Below are 12,312 nucleotides of genomic sequence, written 5' to 3' on the forward strand. Positions count from 1 at the left end.
GTGTATAGAGCCATATAGGTAAGAAAAAAAAGGTGAAGATAACATTGAAATATCAGATTTCCTAAAGATCCCTTCTATCCTAAAACACAACCATGCCATTAAACATCCTCTATGTTTTCAAATAATTCTAACCCTAATCCTAGCTATGGTTTGAGAAGGTTACGGTAAGGAATCAGAATTTGGTCCAAGAATGAATGCAACCTTCCACTCATTTAAGCAGATAATATAGCTCAGGGCATCAAAACATTAGTTTGAAAACACTTAGCAACCTTCCCAAACCAATGAAATCTATCAACTGTGGTATTATTTTATATTTGACAAGTATTTTGATATTGGAAATTTCGTCCTGCATGGTGCACTCAATGAGCATGGTATCAGGGTTAAATGGGTTAAGAGTCAGGAATACACAATAAATCTCAGCTGTATCTGTGAAAATTCCAGTGCATTCATTTCCAAAAGCAAAGGTTTGAAGAGTTTAACCACTTGCTTTCAAACTCTTGCTTTGGGCATTTTAGACAACATTCCCATGTAGGGCTATGCAGTGTATAGAGCCATATAGGTAAGAAAAAAAAGGTGAAGATAACATTGAAATATCAGTTTTCTTAAATATCCCTTCTATCCTAAAACACAACCATGCCATCAAACATCCTCTATGTTTTCAAATAATTCTAACCCTAACCCTAGCTATGGTTTGGGATGGTTAGGGTTAGGAAGCAGAATTCGGTACAAGACTGAATACAACCTTCCACTCATTTAAGCAGATAATATAGCTCAGGGCATCAAGACTTTACTTTGAAAAGACTTAGCAACCTTGCCAAACCAAATGAAATATATCAACTGTGGTACTATTTTATATTTGACAAGTATTTTGATATTGGAAATGTCGTGCTGAATGGTCCACTCAATGAGCATGGTTTCAAGGTAACATGGATTACAAGTCAGGAATACTCAATAAATCCTTAGCTGTATCTGTTAAAATGCTAGTGCATTCAATGCCAAAAGGAAAGGTTTGAAGAGTTTAACCACTTGCTTTCAAACTTTTGCTTTGGGCAATTTAGACAACATTCCCATGTAGGACTATACAGTGTATAGAGCCATATAGGCAAGAAAATAAAAGGTGAAGATAACATTGAAATATCAGTTTTCCTAAAGATCCCTTCTATCCTAAAACACAACCATGCCATCAAACATCCTCTATGTTTTCAAATAATTCTAACCCTAACCCTAGCTATGGTTTGGGAAGGTTAGGGTTAGGAAGCAGAATTTGGTCCAAGAATGAATGCAACCTTCAACTCATTTAAGCAGATAATATAGCTCAGGCATTAAAACATTAGTTTGAAAAGACTTAGCAACCTTGCCAAACCAAACGAAATCTATCAACTGTGGTACTATTTTATATTTGACAAGTATTTTGATATTGGAAATTTCGTGCTGAATGGTTCACTCAATGAGCATGGTTTCAGGGTAACATGGATTAAAAGTCAGGAATACTCAATAAATCCTTACTGTATCTGTTAAAATGCCAGTGCATTCAATGCCAAAAGCAAAGGTTTGAAGAGTTTAACCACTTGCTTTCAAACTTTTGCTTTGGGCAATTTCGACAACATTCCCATGTAGGGCTATGCAGTGTATAGAGCCATAAAGGCAAGAAAAAAAAAATGAAGATAACATTGAAATTTCAGTTTTCCTAAAGATTCCTTCTATCCTAAAACACAATCATGCCATCAAACATCCTCTATGTTTTCAAATAATTCTAACACTAACCCTAGCTATGGTTTGGGAAGGTTACGGTAAGGAATCAGAATTTGGTCCAAGAATGAATGCAACCTTCCACTCATTTAAGCAGAAAATAAAGCTCAGGGCATCAAAACTTTAGTTTGAAAAGACTTAACAACCTTGCCAAACCAAACGAAATCTATCAACTGTGGTACTATTTTATATTTGACAAGAATTTTGATATTGGAAATGTTGTGCTGTATGGTGCACTCATTGAGCATAGTATCGGGGTTAAATGGATTACGAGTCAGGAAAACTCAATAAATCTTAGCTAAATCTGTTCAAATGCTATTCCATTCAATGCCAAAGGCAGCGGTTTGAAGAGTTTAACCACTTGCTTTCAAACTGTTGCTTTGGTCAATTTAGGTAACATTCCCATGTAGGGCTATGCAGTGTATAGAGCCATATAGGCAAGAAAAAAAAAAGGTGAAGATAATACTGAAACATCAGTTTTCCATGCCATCATGCCACCATGCCATCAAACATCCTCTATGTTTTCAAATAATTCTAACCCTAACCCTAACCCTAGCTATGGTTTGGGATGGTTAGGGTTAGGAAGCAGAATTTGGTACAAGACTGAATACAACCTTCCACTCATTTAAGCAGATAATATAGCTCAGGGCATCAAGACTTTACTTTGAAAAGACTTAGCAACCTTGCCAAACCAAATGAAATCTTTCAACTGTGGTACTATTTTATATTTGACAAGTATTTTGATATTGGAAATGTTGTGCTGAATGGTCCACTCAATGAGCATGGTTTCAGGGTAACATGGATTACAAGTCAGGAATACTCATTAAATCCTTAGCTGTATCTGTTAAAATGCTAGTGCATTCAATGCCAAAAGCAAAGGTTTGAAGAGTTTAACCACTTGCTTTCAAACTTTTGCTTTGGGCAATTTAGACAACATTCCCATGTAGGACTATGCAGTGTATAGAGCCATATAGGCAAGAAAAAAAAGGTGAAGATAACATTGGAATATCAGTTTTCCTAAAGATCCCTTCTATCCTAAAACACAACCATGCCATCAAACATCCTCTATGTTTTCAAATAATTCTAACCCTAACCCTAGCTATGGTTTGGGAAGGTTAGAGTTAGGAAGCAGAATTTGGTCAAAGAATGAATGCAACCTTAAACTCATTTAAGCAGACAATATAGCTCAGGCATTAAAATACTAGTTTGAAAAGACGTTGCAACCTTGAATTGAATACACTGGCATTTTATCAGATACAGCTAAGTTTCTTTTAGTATTCCTGACTCTTAAGAGTCAGAAATACTCATTGAAACTTAGCTGTTTCTCTTAAAATGCCGGTGCATTCAATTCCAAATGCAAAGGTTTGAAGAGTTTAACCACTTTCAAACTTTTTGTGACAGAGTGACACATATTATTTTTTCTTTCTATTACTGAATGTGAAATATTCCAATATTTCCCTCTATCCTTCTGTTATGTATGAGTGTGTGTATGTGATACGATTGAAGTGTGAATAATACTTACCCTTTTTGTTGTTTCCCTAAAATCACTGTAGTGTTTTCCCCGTTGGAGTATTGCATTGTGTTGATCAAGATGGCCTCCAGTTACCTTTCCTGTTTGTAGTATCACACAAATGATCTTAAAGGGAAGGTTACTGGTGAGCCATCTATAAATAACCTCTATAAAGTTAGTTGTTTTGTTTAGGTGAATATATCACGGTTGCATGACTCTGTTAAAATGTATAAGCATTTTTTGGATGGTTAAATACTTTATTTTGGTCAAACTGCCTATCTCTGTTAAGAAAATGTGAGCGAGTCCCTTTAAGAGGATGGTCCTTAGAATAGGAGGGTTTATAAAAGGGACTGGGAGAGCTCAGTATGGAGGTGGTGTCTTGGAGTAAAGGTGTGGAGAGCACTCCTGTGAGGGTTTTTTTTGTTATCCCTATTTTGATGGCAATAAATCCAGTTTTGTTTGCATTTGAAGACTGCTGTGTGGGAGTTTCTTTTCTTTTCAGCCAAATCTGGTCACTTGGCCTGTGACATATGGTGTCAGTAGTGGGCTTGAAAAGAAGTTCTGCGGGTGCATAGGATGCATAAAACAAAACTTTGGAAACTGAGTCCTAAAATGAGGAAGACAGAAGAAACTGACCCACACCCCTAAAGAGAGAGGCACGTTGGAGCAAGGTGCTACGGCAGCACAGAAGAATGGCAGATGAGGAAGAGACCTTGGCGGATACTGGAGGTGCACGACCCAAAGACATATTGGTTCAAACCCGAGCACAGAAGTTCTGGCAAGCTATCGAGGGCATGAAGGAACCAGCTGTTAAGGAACCTACAACACCAGCTGGATTGTCTGTTGACCCACCGGAAGATATAGGATCACTTTTAAAATGGCTGCTGTACAGCAGGTGGAAAATAAAAGAAGGCGACAGGAGGATGAGAGACAACGGATGGAAGAACCGCAGAGGTTCCGGGAGGAACAACTGTGCAGGGATAGCCAGCGGTGCCAGGAATGGGGTGAGATGCTGAAAGCTCTGAAGGAAGCAGAACCTCGCCCTGCACCTGTGCAGAGAGATCCAAAACTGGTGAGATTGATGCCAGAGGATGATATTGAGTCATACCTGACTACATTTGAACGGTTGGTTGAATCATGCCAATGGCCAAGGGAACACTGGGTATTGCAGCTTGCTCCCAATTTAATGGGGAAAGCACAGAAGGCTTACAGTGGAATGGACACTGAAGGACTATGACAAAGTGAAAGATACAATTCTAAAACGGTATGACATCAACGCAGAGACATATTGGCAATGCTTCCAAAACTTCCGCTATAGGGATGCAGTAGGACCTAGAGAGGTTTGCAATCGATTGAAGGAACTATTTAATAAATGGATCAGTCCTGGTACCAAAACCAATGCACAGATGGCAGAGATCCTAATTTTAGAGCAGTACATGATTATTCTTCCAGATGATGTACGGATTTGGGTTAAAGAGCATTGTCCTAACGCTTTGGAGAAAACGGTTTCCTTAGCTGAAGATTATACTCTGGCTCGAAGAGAAGTAGATCATCAGAGATCCATGGTAAGACCCACTCAAAAGACTGTTTGGCCCGTGAAAAGAGTAGATAATAAAAGGGCCTTGGAGAAACAATGTTATAGATGTGGTAAATATGGACATTGTTTTCATTTTTGTCCCCTAAATCAGGCCCCTTCTAAAGACAAGTCAGCAAATCTGTTCATGTGGACAAAGAATCTTCCACTGATTATGGTGACTGTAGAGGGAAAGATGGTAAAGGGCTTAGTAGACACTGGAAGCCAGCAAACCTTAGTTAGAACTAACTTGCTAAGAAAACACAGAACTGTGGGGGTCACTACTATTACCTGTGTACATGTAGATACAAGGGAGTATCCTACCAAACATATTAAAATGGGAATTGCCGATAAAGAGATACAGATGACTGTGGGCCTTGTTCAGTATTTACCGTTTCCAGTAATACTGGGACAAGACATTCCTTTTTTCTATGACTTGTTGAATCAGACAAAGAAAGGAACCCCTGTGTCTGTAATTACGCGGAGCCAGGTGAAAAAAGAAAAAACATCAGACTCGGCAGAAGAGGACCTTTTCCCTTTTTCTCCTGAGATCTTTGAGGGTGAAGGAAAGCAGCATCCATCCAAGGGGGAAAAGAAGAAGGCTAAAAGACCGAGATCGACAAGTCTGTTGTTGGGACCTGAAAATAAGGGGATAGACATTGCCCAGTATCAAAGAGAAGACAAAACATAGAAAGACATTTCTGACCATCAGTGTTCTGATGATTTTAAGGATGTTAAGTTTCCTTTTTACCATGTACAGAATGGAATTTTGTATAGGAGTTGTAAACATCCAAAAATGGGGAAAGAAATTAAGCAGTTGGTTGTTCCAAAGGTGTTCAGAAATAACATATTGAAAATAGCTCTCGAAATTAAATTAGTGGGACACATGGGGAGAGATAAGACTTTGGCAAGAATATTACAACAATTTTTTTGGCCAAACATCCATGAAGATGTACAGTAGCTGAACATTGTAGGACCTGTAAAGAATGTCAGTTAGTGGCACCAAAATTAGCAAGAAACCGACATACCTTAATTCCCATTCCTGTGGTAGACACCCCTTTTGAGAGAATTGCAGTGGATATTGTGGGTCCTTTGTCTTCCAGTTCCAGGGGTAATAAATATATATTAGTCGTTGTTGATTATATGACCAGATATCCAGAAGCTGTTCCTTTGAGAACAGCTACTGCTAAAAGGATTGCAGAGGAATTAGTTAGGTTGTTTAGTCGGGTGGGTATACCCAGGGTAATTTTAACTGATCAAGGTACCAATTTCACATCATCCTTGTTAAAGGAACTTTATGAACTGCTTGATATTTCAGCAATCAGAACTAGCCCTTTTCATCCTCAGACAGATGGACTGGTGGAAAGAATGAATCGGACCTTGCGTACTGTATGCTAAAAAAAATCCACACAGAGCCTAAACAGTGGGACAAGATGTTGCCCTTCCTGCTATTGGCCTATCGAGAGGTGCCTCAGGAATCTACAGGTTTTCTCTATTTGAGATGTTATATGGTCGACAGCCTCGTGGTCCATTAGATCTGATTAAGGAGAATTGGGAAGGTGATACTGCAGACTCCACCAACATAATTAACTATATCATCTATATGAAAGAAAAGATTGCTAGTTATACAAAGCTGGCTAGGGAAAACCTGAAACAGGCTCAATTCAATCAAAGTAAATGGTACAATAGACATGCAAAAGAAAGACAGCTCAAGGTAGGAGAAAAGGTATTGCTGTTGCTACCTACTTCAGAGAATAAGCTACTGGAAAGATGGCAAAGCCCATATCAAGTATTAAGACAAGTAGGGCCTGTAGATTATGAAATTGCTCTTTTGGCAACAAAGAAAAAAATCTTTCATATCAATCTACTAAAACCTTGGCTGGAAAGAAAGCAAAACCTGACTTTGACCTTTTTGCCTGAATTAGAGGGATATGGCAGAAGAAGCTTATGCTCGATTGGGAAATGTAGGCTTAAATTGTAATATTCCAAGAGGTAATAATCTCACAATTTAGCAACATACTAACTAGATCAAATGATGATGAAATTTACACATGTTTTTACCAATCTGCAGAGAAAAACAGATGTAATTCAGCATGTGATAGATACTGAACAGCATTCCCCTATTAGGACAAAACGTAAACCAATTCATGAAAAAATTCAATCCATAGTAGATAAGGAAATTGAGCGAATGCTAACGTTAGGAGTAACTGAGCCTTCTACTAGTCCTTGGTGCTCCCCAGTAGTTATTGTACCTAAAAAGAATGGAGAAATCAGGTTTTGTGTTGATTTCAGGGAAATAAATCAAATTTCAAAATTTGATACATACCCCATGCCAAGAATAGATGAATTACTAAATTTACTGGGTGGAGCTAAATTTATATCTACTTTGGATTTAACTAAAGGCTATTGGCAAATTCCCTTAGAAGAGGGGTCAAAATGTAAAACTGCCTTTTGTACCTCTCGTGGCCTTTACCAATTCAGAATAATGCCATTTGGGTTGCATGGGGCACCAGCAACATTCCAACATTTGATGGGTCGTTTGTTGCAACGTCATCTAGGTTATGCTGCTGCCTATCTGGATGATGTAGTAATTTATAGCCCCGATTGGGAGGGCCACCTAAAGCACTTAGAATTGGTGCTGGAGGAAATACCTAGGGCAGGTCTCACCATCAATCCACAGAAATGTGTGTTAGGAACTTCAGAGACAAGGTACTTGGGATAAATAGTGGGAAACGGCCAAGTGAAGCCAGAGATTTCAAAGGTTAAAGCAGTATCTGAAGCACCAGTGCCTATTTCCAAGATTGGATTGGACCTTGGATTAGCTGGGTACTATCCCCGGTTTATACCACAGTTCTCAGAAATTGCAGCACCTCTGACAGAATTAATTAAGAAATCAGGAAAAAAAAACAGGTAGATTGGACAGATGAATGTCAAGTACTATTTGCTGGGCAGGCAGTTTACTTTGGTTACGGATCATCATCCACTAATTTGGATAAATAGCATGAAAGATAAAAATGCTCGCATAACGAAATGGTACTTAGCTCTACAGCAATATTGCTTCCAGGTAAACCACAGGGCTGGAAGGGAACGTGTAAATGCAGACCATCTGTCAAGACATGGTTTTGAAAGAGAAGAAAAGATATCGGAAACTGTGGTTTCCTCTTAAGGGGAGGGGTATGTGACAGAGTGCTTGTTTTCTTTTACTGAACGTGAAATACTCCAATATTTCCCTCTACCCTTCTGGTATGTTTGAGAGTGTTTATGTGATACAAATGAAGTGTGAATGATACTTACCCTTTTTATTGTTTCCCTAAAATCACTGCAGAGTTTTCCCCGTTGGAGTATTGTATTGTGTTGATCAAGTCACCTTTTCTGTTTGTAGTATCAACAAATGATCTTAAACGGATAGGTTACTGGGGAGCCATCTATAAATAATCGATGTAAGGTTAGTTTTTTTAAATGAATATATCACGGTTGCATGACTCTGTTAAAATTTTTAAGTATTTTCTGGATGGTTAAATACTTTATTTTGGTCAAACTGCCTATCTCTGTTAAGAAAATATGAGCGAGTCCCTTTAAGAGGATGGTCCTTAGAAGAGGAGGGGCTATAAAAGGGACTGGGAGAGCTCAGTATGGAGGGGGTGCCTTGGAGGAAAGGTGTGGAGAGTACTCCTGTGAGGGTTTTTTTTTTTGTTATTCCTATTTTGATGGCAATAAATCCAGTTTTGTTTGCTTTTGAAGACTGCTGTGTGGGAGTTTCTTTTCTTTTCAGCCAAACCTGGTCGGTGACACTTCTGCTTTGGGCAATTTAGACAACATTCCCATGTAGGGCTATGCAGTGTATAGAGCCATATAGGCAAGAAAAAAAAGGTGAAGGTAACATTGAAATATCAGTTTTCCTAAAGATCCCTTCTATCCTAAAACACAACCATGCCATCAAACATCCTCTATGTTTTCAAAACCATTCTAACCCTAGCTGAGATTTTGGGTGGGTTAGGGTTCAGATTTTCTTCAGAGAATGAATGCAAACTTCCAGTCTTTTAAGCAGAATATATGTATTTTTGTTATAGGAAATTTAATGGTGAATGGTGCTCTCACCGAGCATGGTTTCTGGGTTAAATAGGCTATGAGAAAGGAAAACTCTAGACTTTTTATTGGGTGCATTCAATTCCAAATGCAACGTTTTGAAGAGTTTAACCATTTTCTTTCTAACTTTTGTTTTTCAGACAACTTACATAACATTTCCAACATAGTGTATAAAGCCATATACTGTACTATACATATCATTTCTGCCCTAAGACTTTTCATAATCTTCTATTCATTTGGTTGCATAATTTGCTCCTCTGAATCAAAATATTAGACAGAAAAGTCAAAACAACCTTGCTAAAACAGAGAGAATGCATCAAGAACAGTAAAGTTGTTTGTCAAGTATTCTTTCATTACAGATTAGCCACTTCGGAATTCTTTCATTACAAAGGTTGTGTTACATGGAGTGCGGAATGAGTGCTTAAGAGTCAGAAACACCTAAAGCAATTTGATAAACACATTTTGCCTTAGTTTGTTAATATGCCTGTGCATTCTGTCCCTATTGCAAGAGCTTGAAAAGATTAAATCAATTTTCTTCCAACTTTTGCTTTTAGGGCAATTTAGACAACCTTCCCTTTTGGGGCAGTGCACCGTATATAGCCTATGTTGTAAAAGGGGTTGCGTCCACCATCTCAGGCATGATCAGGCTCCCATTCACCCATCACACCCCTTTTTAGAGCATTTTGGGTTCCTTTCCTTCACACACACTCTCCTCCAAGAGTGGCATTCACACTGGTCCCCTCTTCAGGGGAACAAGACACATGACTCCACATTCCATTATTTCTGGGCCCTTCACCTGCAGAGTCCCAGGGTCACCAAGCTTCACCCTGTTGTCCTCACTGCTAGAAACCTCCTGTTCCTACTTCATTAGGCCACTGTCTCATACACAATCAGTGCCTCAGACTCCCAGGCCTGCCAGCAGCACCAACATCCTCTCCCGACATTACCAGATTGGGCAAAACAAACACACCATCTACATCAAGTCCCTTCCGCACCACACACACACCACAACCTCTCCAGCACCTCACTCTCACACCCCTAGGTTGTGAACTCACAGCTGCCGGCACAGCTCACATCATGCCCAGCCACCACTGCACCACCTCACAGAGGGTTGTAGCTAGATAGATCCCACTCACTTCCACAATACCTTGTATTGCAGGCGAGGGGGGTCCCCTCTACCACACGACCCACTCTGGTCTACACACGCTAACTCAATTATCAAATCACAACCCACTCATCCAGCAGACACCGACAGCCCTGCTCTCAAACCATAGCAGGATGCTGTCCCTTTAAATCTTCGGTTGATCTCAATAAACTAGGTTTTTTCTTTCTCGCAGGCTGTTGCTCCAACAATCCTCTCCGAGATTGTCGTTCATCTCCACCCCCTCACGTGTTACCTCAGTGGCTAATCAAGACCTTGCTCACTCATATACGGCGGCGTGCTCTTCTAACATCGCCCTGTCTAGTAGCACCACACATCAGCTACTGTCATGCTTAAACTCAACTCTCTCACAGCAGAGCCTCCACATTCGGGAGAGCTAGTCTTCCACGTCCTCTCACCACTGCAGCCGCAACAATACTGAAATCCTGCCTCTTTCCCTCTTTTCCAGGAAGTATTCAGGCTGGTTTTAAACCACTCCCACACCTGCCGTTCATTCAATTTATACACGTCAGGTGTGGTTTCCACGGCAACGCGTCACAATTAATCCGGGGATGCGCCCCCCACACCAGTCGCTCCCTGGATTACAACACAAGCCATATACTGTATGTCAGAAAAAAAAAATGTTTAGAAAACTTTGAAATAACTGTTTTCCTAAATATAATTTCTGCCCTAAAATACAGCAATGCCATAAAAAACTCTACGTTTTGTGTAATCCTAACCCTAACTTTAGCTAAGGGTTTGGCTTAGGTTAGGGTTCAGGGTTTTGTCAAAGATCTTCCACAATGTTCCACTCATTTAATTGGAAAATTTGCTTCACCAAATCAAATTATTAGTCTGAAATGAGTATGGGTTCAGGCTTAAATGGCATAAGAGTCAGAAACACCTAATACATTTTGCCTTTATTTGTTAATATGCCTGTGCATTCAATGCCAAATGCAACAGTTTGAAAAGATTAATCACTTTCTTTCAAACTATTGCTTGTAGGGCAATTAAGACATAATTTCCTTTTGGGGCAAAGTACTGTATATACCGTATGTCAGAAAAAATGTTTAGAAAACATTAAAATAACTGTTTTCCTAACTATCATTTCTGCCCTAAAACACAGCCATGCCATCAAAAACTGTGTACGTTTTGTGGAAATCCTAAACCTTACCCTAGATAAGGGTATTTATTTATGAGTATTTATTTATTATATATTTAGTTATGCCATTGAAGAACATGTGACCTACATGTCACCACTAGATGGCTTTCTGGGGCACTTTAAATGTCCAAATCACTTTTTTTTAAAATGTAGTTTCCTCCTTATTTTCGTTATTTAAGTACAAATTATGCAATCAAGTTTTGCTTTTGTGGTTCTAATCTAAATCAGATAAACTTTAAAGATTAATTTGCTTGCTGTAATCAAAATTTACAAGCATTTCCACAATGAAGATGTTTTGCTAGATGCTTTTACCATCTTCCTACCAACTATTTATGCTAAAGCAATATTTGCAGTAACGTTGAAAATTTGAGTCTATGAAAAGCCGTTTTAAAGATAACCTGGGTGGAGAATTAGTCTTTTAATGTAACACTCCCCACACACAAAAAAATAAAAAAGCTATTGATACCTCATGGTGATATATGATGCTGGATGTGTTATTACTCAGAACTGCACTTTTCAAAGTGGAATAATCTTTAATATACAGTGATATGTTTCATGTGTTTCATGCACTGCGGCACAGACGACACATGATTTATTAAAATATACGTGTAATGTGAGGGTGGCTTGGTGGCATGGCAGTTAGCAATGATTCCACACAGCTGCTTGGTCATGTTCTCCCCAATCTCACATGACTCTTCTCTGGGTGTCCCAGTCTCCTCATAGGTCCCAGAGACGTGCTGATTGGTATATCTGAATTGTCTCTTCCCCCATGACCCTGTAGTGGACTTGTGTCCTGCCCAGAGGGGAGGTGCCCTATGCTCTTTGTCCTAGAATGTGCTCTATATATTTACCAGATAGCAACATATTTCTAAGTTCATGTTTTGAGAATCTCACAGATTCTTGGGAACTGAAACAAGCCTTGTGAAACATCCTGAAAATTCCACACAGAAACCTTGCTATTTTCCTATCTTATGAAAGTACAGTATCGTGCGGAAGTGTGGCTAAACTGAGAAATGTAAATTAATCTAAAGTTCATTAATCTTCACTCTCTAAACTGCATGTGTTACTTGTCATTCTTCAAAAATTAACAA

Source organism: Lepisosteus platostomus, chromosome 2 (genome assembly GCF_059453375.1).
Source record: "Lepisosteus platostomus isolate fLepPlt1 chromosome 2, fLepPlt1.hap1, whole genome shotgun sequence".
Classification (NCBI taxonomy): Eukaryota; Metazoa; Chordata; class Actinopteri; order Semionotiformes; family Lepisosteidae; genus Lepisosteus; species Lepisosteus platostomus.